Source organism: Tyto alba, unplaced genomic scaffold, assembly GCF_018691265.1.
Source record: "Tyto alba isolate M040663 unplaced genomic scaffold, T.alba_DEE_v4.0 Super-Scaffold_5, whole genome shotgun sequence".
NCBI lineage: Eukaryota > Metazoa > Chordata > Aves > Strigiformes > Tytonidae > Tyto > Tyto alba.
This window is the reverse complement of record NW_024881326.1, coordinates 20,396,067-20,410,925: the sequence shown is the minus strand read 5'-3', so window position 1 is coordinate 20,410,925 and position 14,859 is coordinate 20,396,067. Positions and strand designations below refer to the sequence as shown.

Below are 14,859 nucleotides of genomic sequence, written 5' to 3'. Positions count from 1 at the left end.
AAAAGCCAACACTCCTGCTATCCACCACCACGCATACCATCGGACAGCTATTCGGGGAGATGCAGTTTTGCATGATGGTTTTGACATCACGGCATCAACATCCTCATTACAGAAACTGCAGCTGGTTTGCTCCAGCTCCAGCGTGCTCAGGCTGGGGACAGGGCCCCCAGGCAGTGGCTGCAGATGCAAACAAGCCAGCAACAGCGACCGTCAGCACCATTTCACCAGGAGCTTCACATCCTCCTCCTGGTTGTCATTTCTGATTTTGCAGCCCGCTGGCCTAGACTATTTACATCCATTGTCTCTGCAGAGTAAGGGCAGAGCCAAGCTTTTGTCGCAGGACTTTGCACACTCAGATAGCAATGTCTTGGTAGCACGGGAGGAAATTTAGCACACTCACACCTTGCTGTTCATTATCTAAAGGCAGTAGTCACCCAGGGTCAGAGCTGACCAGCTAATTTAAGAGCACAGACAATAAGATGAGGCTTCATGTAAGGGGCAATGGAGACACCACCCAGTTCTATGGCTAACCTAGCAATTAAGAATCAGAGGCATCTCCCCACAGAAGAAAATCTGTTTCCTCCGTAATCACTCTGGAGGTGTGGAGAGATGCAGAAAGTAAAGCAGATCTCACTGCACATGGGAATTTGCAAAGTGAAAACAGTACCAAGCCTAACTCCCATATTCACCCATGTTAAGGCAGACTAGAGGTCAACCAGCAATCCAACTTCAACAAAAGCAAGAACTCTTGAAAACCAGGCTCCTGATTCCAGCAGTACAGGCATATTTATTTATAGAAATAGAAACATAAAATTTTAGGCTTTTCAAAACATTTCTCAGTAAATAGGGCCTTGGGTTCCACGGCATGATAACGGAACATAAGGAATAAAAATAGGTAGAGAGCCCTCAGGGAAAGAAAGAAAATTGAACATTAAATCTGTTTGTGAAAGTGCTTTTCCTGTAAAATAATCTCTTTCAAGCATATTGGCAGCAGTTTGTTCAGCAAAACCAGCAACCTCAGGAATGGACAATTTTTTGAAAGATAATTAAACAAGAGGTCAAAACACGTCTGGGGAAGCAGGTGTAGCAATTACTTAGCCCTGATGCTTAACAGTAGCTGAGAGACAAATTTATACAGCACCCTTCTGGGCAGTTTAGGTTTCCATTTTCCTATTCCAGTGGCTTAACCACTTCTAAACTAGCTAATGTCTAACCTACAATGAAACAGCCTTTTCTCCTTGTAGCTAGATTAAAAAGACAACCTAAATGGTTTCCCAAACTGTGGGAAGCTGACACTCCAAAACCTACCCAAGGCTTTGACTTCCCCCCATTCTGATCCAGGCTGTCTTTAAGTCATATTACTTAACCTCAGACACTAGACACAGCCACCCTGACATCCGTCAGAGTTTCCATCCTCACTGAGGGAAATCAGCTAGCTATAGTGTCCTTTAGTGACTTTTGCCAGGGCAAAGCATGGATTTCTGCACCCAGAAAGATTAACAGAGGGGAGACAGACTAGGGTAAGAAACGTGGAGCCCAACAAATGGAGAGACACCCCAAGAGCACAGGAAACTGCATCAGTTCTGGCCTCCATCAGCAGGCTTTCAGCTACTTCTAGACACCAACCACTTGAAAGCTCAATGCTGACCTTGCTTTGATCAAGAGGACAGTCCAGATGACTTCCTCATATTCTTTTCCACAAGACCTCTCTCCCATACAGTTACTAAGAGCCTACATGGCATTACAAAAACCCCCAAAGAGGAGGAAAACCACCAGCAGGAGGGTGCTCACCAGAAATTTGTTGTTTCCTAACTGGAAAGTGGAAGATGGCTCAGGACCCCCAAGTCAGGTCATTCCTGAATGCACTTGTAGGGAGATGCATCCTCCAGCCCTATGGGAAGGATCTGGCTGCTCCAGCCGTGCTGCCTGTTGGTGGCACAGCGCCGGCACTGGAGACGACATGAAGGGAGCTCCTGCCTGCTCCTCCTGATGCAAGGGACAAAGAGTTGAAGCTGGTTGAAGAGCAAAGAGGAAAACGGCAGATAGGAAACAGAAACTAGCACAAGGGGATAAATCTGCAGTCACGCTGCCTTCACCAGTTGTTAATTAGTCCTGCTACCCTGTGACAGCTAAATCACTGAAATAAGAGTGAGTCCATTTGGGACCCTATCTGGAGGCCTCAGGGCTGGTTTTTGTGGCTATTCATGGAAGTATAATAATACAACACCTTTTCATATTGCATAAAGAAATCTACTTTGAACCACTCCAAGCTATCAAGCCAGAGCTAAGCCTTCACATTTGCCTTATTCCCAAGAAACATTCAGCTTCCCTCCGTCTGCAACAGTTATATACATCACAGCTTTGATCTCAAGGGGAATGAGGACAAGACAGATGCTTCCCCTGATGGTTAATAATGAAGGCTTAAGTGGGAGCACTGGGCATCAGGTAATGCTAGCTGCTAAATGGGCTGCCTGCTGTAGAGGCAAATGTACTTGACCTCATCTTCCCCAAGGCACCTGCCATTAGTCCTGGACGCACAGCTTGCCTTGTGTTGCCAGTCAAGAAGATAAACCCATGAACACCAGCCTCTGCAGAGCAGCAAAGTGAAGTGGTGTTATGCCAAGAAAGGCAGGGAGGATGATTCAGAGTTGCTTTTAAATTACAGGCTTCCTTCAAAGTGGCAGCCATCTGCAGTCACACAAGCTGCAAGACAAGTGCCTAGGGGAGACAACTCAGTTTCTTTACTAAATGAAGTGGAAGAGGTACCTTACTCACTCTCACCCGCTCTAATTGCTACTGTTTCCAGCAGTTTTTAGGACTGAATGTTGAATAAGAAATAGAGTTCCTATTTTAAAACCAACCTGATCCTTCACTCTGTGCAAAGTCAATAGGAAATAGGAAAAAAAAATCTATTCTAAAGTTTTGATCCTGTAGATTCCTGGAGATGCTCATCAGCTTTCAGAGACCCACATGGTGGAATGGGTTTATGTCTGCATGATGTTGCTGAAGCCACACAATTTTCCCCAAACTGTTAGATTTCAGGTGTTCAGAAAGAAGTGGGCCAACCTCTGAGACGGAATTCAGAGTACTCTTGGGACTCCCCCGCTGGTATAGGGTGAAAGAATTGCTTTGAACCTTCAGCCTAAACTGCATAGATGGAGTCACAGGTCTTCCCAATACATCATTTTTTAACTCCACATCTATGCTAAATGCATCTAGAATTCTCCAGCAATGGTACTTGACCATGACCTCTGTTATTGTCCCAATGACTATTCACTCGTATCTCTTGTGTGAAGATGCTTCTCTTCAACTTCCAGGATCTCACTAGAGCTTTTTCTACTATATTGAGAAGGTTCCCCTTACAACTTTTTGTTCCAGATGTGGAAAGTTAAGACTTGCCTTGGTTAACACGAAACTGTTATTCTAATAGCGAAGAAAATTGCTCAGGTTTCTCACAACAAGGCATGTTAATCAATCTTTCTATTATTTTGGTAAATCTTCTTAGAGGGGATCCAGATTAACCCAAACACTTTTTGAACTGTTAACCTAGATAGACTCTTCATATACTAATTATATCAGCAGAGATGCAATATGCCCTTCCTAGACTATATGTGCTCAAGAACCACACCAATATTTTGGCTATAGGTGAACTCATATTCAGCATATTTTTCTACTGGCCATCCTTTGCCATCTCTCCCCATGGCACTGTCCTGACTTGTGAGCTGGAATCTTATTGCCAGTGCCATTTCCAGTCAGCTGGTAAGTGTCATGGAAAGGGAGGGAAAGATGAGCTCTGGAGAACATGCACAGTACCAGCAGCTGACAGTGATCATTTTGAGGAGCATTAGCTAGGCAGTTTTAAATCCATCTAATACACACAATATTCATTTTCACACTCTCTATTTACTTAATATGAAGGGCTCTATGGTACCAAGTTATGTGTCTTGCAGAAGTCTGTGCATATTCTGTTTGTATCAACCCAAGTGTTTTCATCAATTAAACTTGTAATCTCAACCCAAAAATACATCAAGCTCCTTCAATAAGACTATGTTCCCCTTAAACTACAGTGGTAAGAATAAAGGGAAATTTTCCTCATATAATTTACTATTCAGTCTAATTCTTTGAGATTTCTTTCATACAGCATCAACAGTCCATAAGATTTGTGATTCTCTGCATACATTCAAAATCCATCTAGTTTAGTCACTGTTTTATTTGCATTAGCTTGAAGCATAAACACCAAAAACTTAAAAGCATCTCTATTTGGAGCAGGTGAAAAAAAAAAAAAACCAAAAAACAGAAAAAGAAAACAGCAACAAAAATATAACTCCTTCTCTCTGCATCTACCATGCAAGTCTAAATTAATTTTTATTTCAAAGCACTGGCTGTTTTCTATTAAATGCACCTCAGACGCTAAAGGATAGAAGACTACAGAGACCTGCCATAACATCATTCTGTGTAATGTAAAAGGAAGAAATGGCTGAGGCCTCTGACAAATTATTCACATTTAAGCATCATCAGAATGACGATGGATCAAATTTACAGAATGGTAAAAACAATGGAGAGAAACGATGCTTACTTGTGGCTCTGAGCAGGCATATTTTTCAGAAGGGCTTGTTTTGGTTTGAAGTTTCCTTTTATCAGAAAGAATTCATCAACAACGAGATATGCTTAACAGTAATCATGTATGTCAGATTCTGCAGAACATTTACATATCATCAGGTCTGTGCGAATATGCTACAGAAAGACCCCCACCGGAATAAGTCTTTGATCAGGCTGTAATGCTGTTTCTACTCCTAGAGGTGAATCAGCAACCAGCTCAGCTCACTGAGCTCTTACTCCTACAGCTGAGGACCAAAGGCCTCAAAGATATGCAATCAGCTCTGCTAAAAGATCAGAAGTAAAAGACTGAGGGGCTCTGGGGCTAGCTGCAAAATCAAAGAGGTATGTTCCCATTTTGTTTCTCTTTCATTTTGCAGTTCATCTTCAGGGACTTGGGCCACTTCTAGACTTGGCAGTGGGTCTTTCCACCCAAGAAGCTCTTCCTTTAATAAGCATAGGGCAGAAGCCTAAATAAACCTTGTACTTTGTGGTCATAGATATAGTTCTGTCTCCTCCCACCCCAGTCCGTGGTCACCTACTTTCCCATCTGGTTGATTTTAACCTTTTTTTGACCCCTTCTTTCCCACCTGCCCCCCATCCCCACTGCTACTGAGCAGCTCCCAAACTCTTCTCTTACTCTGAGATGAAGAATTTATCTGTAAATTCTAACCCAGATTTAGTTATTACTGCATTATACACTTATATTCTTACATCACTGTTCCTTTCCTCCTGCAGGACTGTCGTAGTTTAGGCCTGATTGGCAGCCAACCACAATGCAGCAGCTCTCTCTCCCTTCCCCTCCGGCAATGAGAAGGGACAGAGAGCCAGGCTTGGGGTCCGAGATAGGAGTGGGATGGGGAGAAAATTCCCCTTTATGGTCATGAGCAAAAGGCAGACTCGTTAGGGGAAGAAAAAAAGAACATACATTTATTACAGACACTAACAACACGTAACAGAGTAGGACAGTGAGAAGCATTGCCACGTCTTGAGAACACCTTCCCCCCACCCCTCCCTTCTTCCCGGGCTCAGCTCTGCTCCCGATATCTCTACCTCCTCCCCCAGTGGCACAGGGGCAGGGAATGGGGGGTGCAGTCAGCGCTGCCACTTCCCTTCTCTTCAGTGAGGGGAGTGTCCGGAACTTGCTCCCCCTGTTCATCCTGGTCCCCCTCTCACAGGAGACAGTCCTCCACAAACTTTCTCCAACATGAATTCCTCCCACGGGCCGCAGCGTTCCCCACACTGCTCCGTCATGGGTCACTAACTTCCTCCGACTGGATTCCCTCCCACGGCTGCAGCCCTTCCCGAGCTGCTCCGGCGTGGGACTCCCCCGCATGCTGCAATCTTCCCAGCACTGAATTACAGCAGCGGGGCTGCCTTTTCCCACAAGACCCCGGCCTCCTTTGGGCACAGCACCTTGATCAATCCGGCTGAAGCCACAGGCCATAAATCAATGTCTGCTCCACCGTAGATCTCCATGGGTGGCAGGGGGGGGGCCGCCCTGCCGTCTCACCACAGGATACAGGGGGGTCTCTGCTCCGGCACACCTCCCCCCTCCTTTCTTCCTCCATTCCTCCACTGACCTTGGTGTTCACGCAGCTGCAGCAACTCCTCCTCACAAGTCCCACTGCCCGTCACCACGTCCCTTCTTAAATACGTTATCGCAGAGGCGCAGCCGATTGGCTCAATTTCCCAAACAGACGTGGAGCTGACTTGGAGCTGGGGGAGCTTCAAGAAGCTTCTCACAGGGGGACACCCCTATATCCCCCTCCCCTGCCACCAAAAAAACTCCACCACTCACTCAACCCAGGACAAGGACACAAAATATAGATTAAAAAATCCAAACAACAACAACAACAACCCCCCACCCCCCCCCCCAACAAGATTTTATCTCAATCTTGTAGAATATCTCCAGCCTGCAAGCTATGTGCACACTGGCAAGATGTAGATTTTCTCTTTTCTGCAGGTATGCATTTTGTAGTTTTTAAGAGGAAACTAGAGGGTAAAACTGATACGGACAAGAAAATAAATGTCTGCACCAAGTTCAGCTTGCACAGGGTTCTACAGAGCCTGTGCTGGGAAAAGGGCATTACTCAGATTTAACTCCGAATAAATTACCTTCTGTAAGGCTTAAATTCCTTCTCCAGCTAAAGAGAAATCTTCCCCTTTCCCCAGGCAGGACCACTGCTCAGCGGTGTTGGTTTTGCAGGAAGCCACCCGCAGAAGGAACCCACGACCAGACCTTTCCATGTTGGGGCACACAGGGAGAGGTGTCCTCCCGAGAGGCTGGACTGGGAGCACGAGGGTTGTGTCTGCAGGAGTTCTCACACTGTCTAACTGGGGCCCAGTAGAAAGCCCGGTTCTGTGTGGGTAAGGGGTGCTGCTGGAGGTGGGATGCGATGCGTGAACTTCAGGGCTACAGCAGGTTTCCTAGCAATGTACTTCTTTCCCAAATTACTTATTTCACTTCTGGTACATTTTAGCTTTAGTGGCACACATTGCAATTTGTTTGCCTCTGATGAGTTTGTCACTGTTTAGTGCAACAATGAAGACACAAATGGCATTTAGAACTTTCACTAGACAGATTAGAGACGTTAATTAAAACTCATTGGATTTCAGGCACGATAATTTGTTTTCCTTCACTCTGCCATCAACAGATTTGGTGCCACCTTATCTTTTGCAATGAAGCCTAACTGCAGCAGCCCTTTAGCTGAGGGCTCAGTTACCAAGAATCTATTGTCTTCTGGCACCAGGAGCTGGGTCATTTAGAAGACAACACAGAGGGGATGGCTTCATAGTCCGAACTAGCAGACTTAGCAGGGAGGGTTGAATGTACATTGTGCAAACCACATTAAGTGGCTCATGCAAAGACAAGGTGTATTACCTAGCATTATATTTGCTTATCTATGAAATTACACACTTGTGAGAAAGTCCCACCTCCTTAAACAGATAATATTTCCTTTTCTCAAGTTTTTTATAGCTCCAACTCCCAGAGAATTTCACTGACAATTCAGTTATATAGGGTAGCTTTAATTCATGACAAGAGCATACCATGCCCTGTAGAGCCCCTCCAAAAGCACCGCTGGTCTTATCATAATGGGCTTAGCCTGAAAGAAGAATCAGGGAGCTGAATTAGGAATCTAGAAAACCCGAGCTCTCTGTCCTGGCTCTGGCACCTTCTCGTTGCACTGGCATGGGCAGGCTATTCCACTGTCTCCATCTCCCCTTCTTCTCTGTGGGTTCTTGGTGGAGAGGTTTCCTCTCCCTGTACATTAGTACAGTTGACCACTGTGGAGCCCTTATTTCCACTGAATTCTGCATGCACTGATGGGGTGCATGGACGGGCACAGAAATTCAGAACTTTCCCATAAGAATAACTTCTTAAACATTCACAGCCTAGCATGGTCTTTCTAGCTATGGTTAACCCAACAACCTTTACAGAAGATAACTTTGCAGAGATTTACAAATGAGACAATTTTCTGCCATGAGATAATTTTCTTTGGGAACTCACATTTTAAATGATGGTTTTCATCATTCCCCTCTTCCCAGGAGGTACCAGGCACCTCCCCAGGCAAAGCAATGCCAGCTCCATGTACACTCATGATTCAGGGGGTTCTTTTCCAGATGACAACTTGATGCATATTAAATTTGAAATCCTATTCAATAATCACATTTTTCTTCACCACTGTTTACTATGGTGTAGAGAATTATTTTAAAGATTTTTTTTTTTTTTCTTTTTCAAAGAAAGAAAAAATACAGATGGTTCGATCAGTGCATGGGGAGATAGTTTCCTCAGATTTCCCAAACCTCAAGTTATTATCCTCTGAGGTTACAGCAAGTTGTTTCCTACAGAACTAAAACAAGGGAAAACCAGAATTTAAAATAGAACAATAGGCACCCAAGGGCCCCACATCTACAAATGAAGAACATGAAGTACATGAAGAACTCAATTTAGGGAGCAACCTGGTGGATCTGCCCAGAGAAATACCACCATTGCTCCTACATGGTCAAACCACATAATTTGTAGGTCAAAGGAGGTTTAAGGGAAGAAACAAAACCAAATCCCATTTCTAGCTGTACTACATAGAAGAAAAAAGTGCCGATCATTTTCCCAAACAGTGTAATCTGACTTGAAGGCCTTCTTTAGAAATAACATTTGCTCTTCATTTCTAATCAAATGGATTGTTTTCCTCCTTAGAACGGAGCTGAGCCTTTTAACATTGCTGCAGAGTAGAGGCACTGCTAATAAATATTTAAAGCTGTAAGTGAAAAGAAGGATTTGTTGGATAATATTTCACTTTCCTTAAACTGTTTGTTCACCATTAAAATTGAAAATTTTAATATTATGGTGATTGCTCAGAGAGCTGATGTTCAGACACTTCCCCAAGAAACCCGAGAGCCAGGAAGGCAGTCTATAAATAACTGCCTTGGAAATAAACTTCTGTGAATTGGACATAACCCAGATCAGATTTTCAAGCATGTTGTAAATTACCCACAGCCAGAGCACAGGTCAAAAATATTTACTAGCATTGAGCTTCATTCCTCAGATTGACCTCCTGAGAGTATTTTAAACCTGAAGCAGACAATAGGGAGGTCTGAGGTCCAGTTCTGCTTGCCCTCAGCCCCAGGTGGTTATATAGCCCTGTGCTGACACAGCAGCATTGTCTCCTGGCCTTGCACTAGTGCAACGTCCATAACAACCAGAAGCATCTTATGAATTTTCTATTACATTAATACCAAAAGGATTGCTTGTGATTAAGGACAGCTTACGATTAAGCTGACTTGAGGAGTACTACAGTAGCCTTAGAGAAATGCAGGAGAGCAGAATTATATAGGAGGAGAGAAGGGAAAAAGAGAGGGAGCTGACAGATCTCCTCCCTGAAAGGAGAAGAGTAATAGCTACGTGGGATAACACATACCATTTTAGGTGCCATTTTCTACCACAGTCATTTAGCTCCAACACAGGCTGTCTCCGTTGATGGAGGGTGACCCAGCAGTACTGCCAGGGTCTCATGGGGAGGTTGCCTCCAGTCACTTGTGCAAGGCACAAATAGACTTGTTGGCTTTTATGGATTAGTGCCTGAACTCCCACTGAAGTCTCTACTCTATGAGTACATCTCTCCATTCATTTTTTTCCAGGCTGCAAGTAATTAAGGTTGTTGATTTATAAAGTCCCACCTCCCTGATCCCTTTCTGCTCTGCCTGTTGTGAAGCTCTCTTTGGGCACACACAGTTCCTTCTCTTATGCTGGGAGGTTCTCAGCATGCTTCAGACACTGCAGCTAACCAACTAGAGGAAATGTTAGAAGAAAAAAGATGTGGAGACCATTCAGAAGTGGTGACCTGGCTGACCTGCTGAGGGGAGGATAGCTCCTCACGGGTTCACTGCACAAACTACCAGTTGGGTTGGTGTGATGATTGTGAAGTCCTGCCAGTTGGTTTGCTTACTAACCTGGTTTTATCCAAGGAGTGAGACGGCCAGTGCTATCATACCACCAGACTCCCAGTCACAGAGCTTTGCAGCAAAGTGGCCCAGTAAGAGACAGCCAAACCCACAGTCCCATTCCAGTCAGTCAAACAGTGCTGGCATGAAGGGGAGGCAGAATCTGTCCCTAAATCTACGAGAAGATCCAGATAAGGTCAGCACCTGAGCAGGATGAATTGTGTTCCCATCCTGCATTCTTTGCACAGTGTGACCTTAGCTGGAAAACTCACAGCCTTGAAGAGAAGGAACACTCCAGCCCACATTCATTTATAGGAAGAGCATATGTAGCACTTACCTGTCGAATCAGGATTCATAGCTGGGAGCTGTGATGCCTTTAGAAGGAGCACACATCACAAACTCTTCATGTTTCCATGAGTTTGACACAGCTTTCAAGATAAAAAGCTGGTGTGAAGAAGCATCCATCAAAAACCCTTGGGAGATGCTTTTTGTGATTTCTGAGATAATCCTCTGCAGTTTCAAATTATGATCTAAGCCTGAGCTGCTGAACTCATGCATTTTTTTTTCAGAGAGACGAGCCTAATTTAGAAAGAGTGTGTCATATATTAGACATTGCATCTTTTAACTGGTTGTATTTCCATGCGAGATATTCGCTTGATGTAAGAAGTTTACAATATGCTTCAACTCAACAGTATATTCATAACTAGTCATGCAATCTTAATTGCAAACAGGTCTAGCCAGACCAAGACAGAGAATTCTCCTAAGGTACAATAGGGATGCTGCTTTTTAAGATTACTTTGTATTAGTTTAAATACAAAACTCTTGGGACATCTGCAGTAAGGTTTATATTAGCAACTTCAACTAAAAGTTCAACCAGTGCAAATCTGATGAAGCACCATTACGTTCTGTACAAACACCTCGGGTTCCAGCCCTCATCCGCCCCCTCTCACCCTGCTGTCTGTCCATCCGTCCTCTTACTATCAAGGCACTCAGCATCTTCTGAGAAAAGCATAGGCCTGACGCAGCAACTCTGCAGGCACCAAACACGTATGGACACTGAGGTGCCGTTTTCCCATTGCCCTTGGAGCATAGATGTGTACATTCCCTGTGGAGTCAACACAGGGAGGAAAGCACTTCAAAGCCCAGTCACATCTGCAGCGTTCTGACCTTTTTGGTCTCTGAGCCTCTACAAGTACCTCTTTCCTGAAACTATGGAGTCTGTGGTCGCAGACTTGGCAATTCAAGTTAGGAGATTAAATTCAGAAAGATGAACCTGAGATGAACCCAAGCTTCTGTGCCTACAGAACTCAAGTTCACATCAGCAAGCCTGGGGCAGGATGGGTCTCTGTCCCACACGCAGTGGCAACCCAGCTTTTGAGCTTATATTTAACTTATTTCTTTCTCTGTATGATGATGTTTGAGCTTGGTGATCTACTTGACCCATCAAAACTTGCAAGAGCTGCTGCCTTCTCTAAGCTTTGTTTCATTGCTTTATCCAGAGTCTGAAGCGGAGATGACAAAGTCTAAATTTAGAATAACTTCAGCAGCATGGTGTGTCTAGTCATGCTTGCACACCGCTTTCTGAAAAGATGATGACCAAAGCAAATCCAAATTTCCTTTTAATCTGGCCTATTTTAAATCAAACTGAAAAGAAAGATATTAAAGCTGCTACTGCAAAACGTGCTGCTCCATGAATTAATAATTGTGTTTACCTTCTACATTGGGAATTTTTTTGCCTGTGTTGCTGTTTCTTATTGCCACTCAACATGAGGAGCTTTTATTCGAATGAGACTATTTCAAAGCACTTTTACACTCGTGTAGAGTCAGGGACTTATTTACTTTCTGACAGTTATTTACTCCCCATAAATATTTCACAGCCACTGGATCTCCCAGATGAAAGCAGAGTTTGCTCTGTGCTCCTGTTCAGGAGTCTAATTAAAAACAGAATAAAATGGGAGGGACGGAGCTTAAGTGCTAACTGCGATGGATGTGCCTGGAGGGAATTCAGCAAGGGAGCCAATTTCTTGGCGCAAGTGCTGAAACGTCTGCATAAAAACAGAAGAAAAATGCCCAGCACAGGAACTGGAAGCCCCGAGATGGATAGGGGGAGTAGGGGAGAGCCTTTCAGAGGTGGGATAGCTATGAGCCAACACTGCTCCTGCACAAACTGTATGCTGCCGTCCCTGAAGAGTTGGTCCTGGTTGCCATTTCATATCACCAAAGCCAGGCACCTCCTTCTGGCCTGAATTTCTCTCCCACAGCACAGATTCGAAGTCAACATCTCCCTGCACCTGCAAACCCACTAGCCCAGAGCCACTGCCACTGGCACAAGGCTTCTGCATCCCACCTGTGAAAGCTGAGGGCATATCCATCCTCCCCCGGGGTAGGCCACCAGCACCACTTGTGTCCAAACACACCGTAGTATCTTCAGTGGTCTGGGGACTTTTAACAGAATTGGTACTTGCTGCAGTATGTTAATGACTACAACAGAATGATAGGCACTGCAAAGGACTCCATGGCTGTGCTGCCTCTGTATTTGGATAACTTCCCACAATCATTGCTCCAGAAGAAGCCAGGGACTTCAAAGTAATCAAATAAAGGAAAAAAAAAAAATAAAAAAATCAAGCATTACTTTCCCTATTGTTTTTTTTCAGAAATAGCTTGTTTGCTGTTGGTTAAGGAAAGATTACTTACCATAGCTGTCTAGAGGGCAAGGGTAAATTGCAATTTGCTTAAGGTTTTGAGTGAGGATTTTTCGCTTAAAAGAGTGCATTTGGAGACAAGGAAGATTATAAACAATCCTTTAACAAGATCCTCAAGCCATCAGGCTGTTTAACATTATCGATCAGTGCAGCCAGAGCACATTTAAAAAAAAAAAAAATCTATCAGATTAAAATGGAAATAGCCTTCTAGTTCTGACTTCTCAAACTTCATTTCACTTTGCAGCAGAAATCTTCTCCGAAAGACCGACAGCCCCCAAGCCCGAGGTGGTGGCCCTGCCAGGAACATGCTGCCCTACACCCCTGCCAGCTCTTTCTGCCTTTGACACAAACACATGTCCAGCAACCACATCAGTGTGATAGTTCTGTTCCAACCCAAAAAAAAGGGATATTTCAACAAAAAAAAGCCCCAAACTTAATACCTCAACCCAGAAGAGACATCTCCTAACAGCTCATTGCTATAGAAAGCCTTTTTAATAAGAAATGACATGACTTGGGTGTGTATTTTGAGCAGCCTTCTTTTGAGAAGGTAGAACACTAAGTCAGAACATACCCAGATCTGATTGATATAATCCACCTAAACAGGAAACATATCATCTCCAAAGTGCCCATGGTGGGGACTGCAATTCTGGGGATTTTGTTTGCAAAATAAATAAAAAGAAACACTTTGCTTTCAATTTAGTGTCCCTGAATTTGACAGCAATAGTAGTAAACAATAGAAATTATTTGTATTTATAGCCTTGTTTATTCTAATGATGTTAGCATTTTCTGTGAAGATTAATTAGCAATAATGTTGCAAATAATATTACAAGTGAAATATGCACCATAAACCAAAAATAATTTGACTGACCTATGTTCTAAAGTAAAATGTTTACAGTAATGAGATTCTAATTTTACTTTGTTACAGCAGGCCATTGTCTATACTCCTCTTTATTTATAGGAGATGCATTGTTTCAACATTTTAGTTCAATTTATTTTCTCACATTTGCATTTTCTTATGCACAGAAAATGAGAGATGATCATTACCTTCTTCGCTTTGCATTCAATTTACATCAACAGCACATTACCTCATCCTAACTCATTTATCTACCACAGAAATTTGATAACAGAAGCTACTGTCAGTGATGAATAAAGATAATTTCAAATGGAGCAAGAAGAAAGAAGATGAATTACAGGTTTCAGGACCTTTTGTTTGCTCAAGAAAGGGAAAATAAAGGATTTTTTCCACCTAGGCAACACGGATCTCACAAGGCTGTAACTCACATTCAGCACCTCATATTTACCTGCAGCTGATCGCTCCTTTCTGCATACAAAAGTAACTCCAAATACCCACGCAACGATAAACGTCTCTCCCATTTGCTGCACGAAGGAACATTTTTAATTTTTTGGACCTAGTGCGCGGAATTTATGGTTCATAAGCTCAAGCAAACACTTTAACTACTTCCCAAGGGCTATGGTAGCCTCGTAGCAACCAAGAGCTCTCCAGCGCGGGAGGCACGGGCGCTTCCCACGCGGCACGTGCGCGGCGTCTCTCCGGACAAGCCACCAGAACCTGATAGCCTCTTGCTGCTCTTCTTAAGCAGAGTATTAGAGCTAAGCCAATACCAAAAGGCAATAGCAGCACCAACCCACTCGGGAATGGGGTTCTGCTTTAAAATGCCTCTGTCCGAGACCTTTTCGTAGTTGGGCAGAGCACTGCAAGCCCCAGATGCACACGGGTGTGATGATGGATATCAGATCTGCCCTGTGCACGGGGGAGCAGGGGGAGAAGCAGAAACAGGGAAGCAGGTTTTTGGGAACAGGTCATTGGCAGTAAGCACACAAGCTCTCCCCAAAGTGGGGTGAATGATTTTGCTTTTCTAGGAAGGAGGTAGGGGGGAGATTTTTGACCTTCCAGAAATTAATGTTTAATTTATTTTTTTGCGATATTCACTGTTTTCCCAAAAGCAACTACTCACCTTGAAAAAGCTCTTTATATTAAGGGAAAGTCAGAAGAAGGGAAGAAATGGGTTTTAAAAGTTGTAAGCAACCCACCATCAAATATGAATGGTTTCATGTGAAAACCCACTCTTTCTTTTCTATATGAAAACCTGCTTTTTTT

At 43.7% G+C, this 14,859-nt stretch overlaps 1 protein-coding gene across 1 annotated transcript in view; it reads right to left on the bottom strand.

Moving 5' to 3' along the window:
* FGF13 (fibroblast growth factor 13) overlaps positions 1-14,859 on the bottom strand; it is a 330,099-nt gene that overhangs the window by 300,092 nt on the left and 15,148 nt on the right. The window lies entirely within an intron of this gene.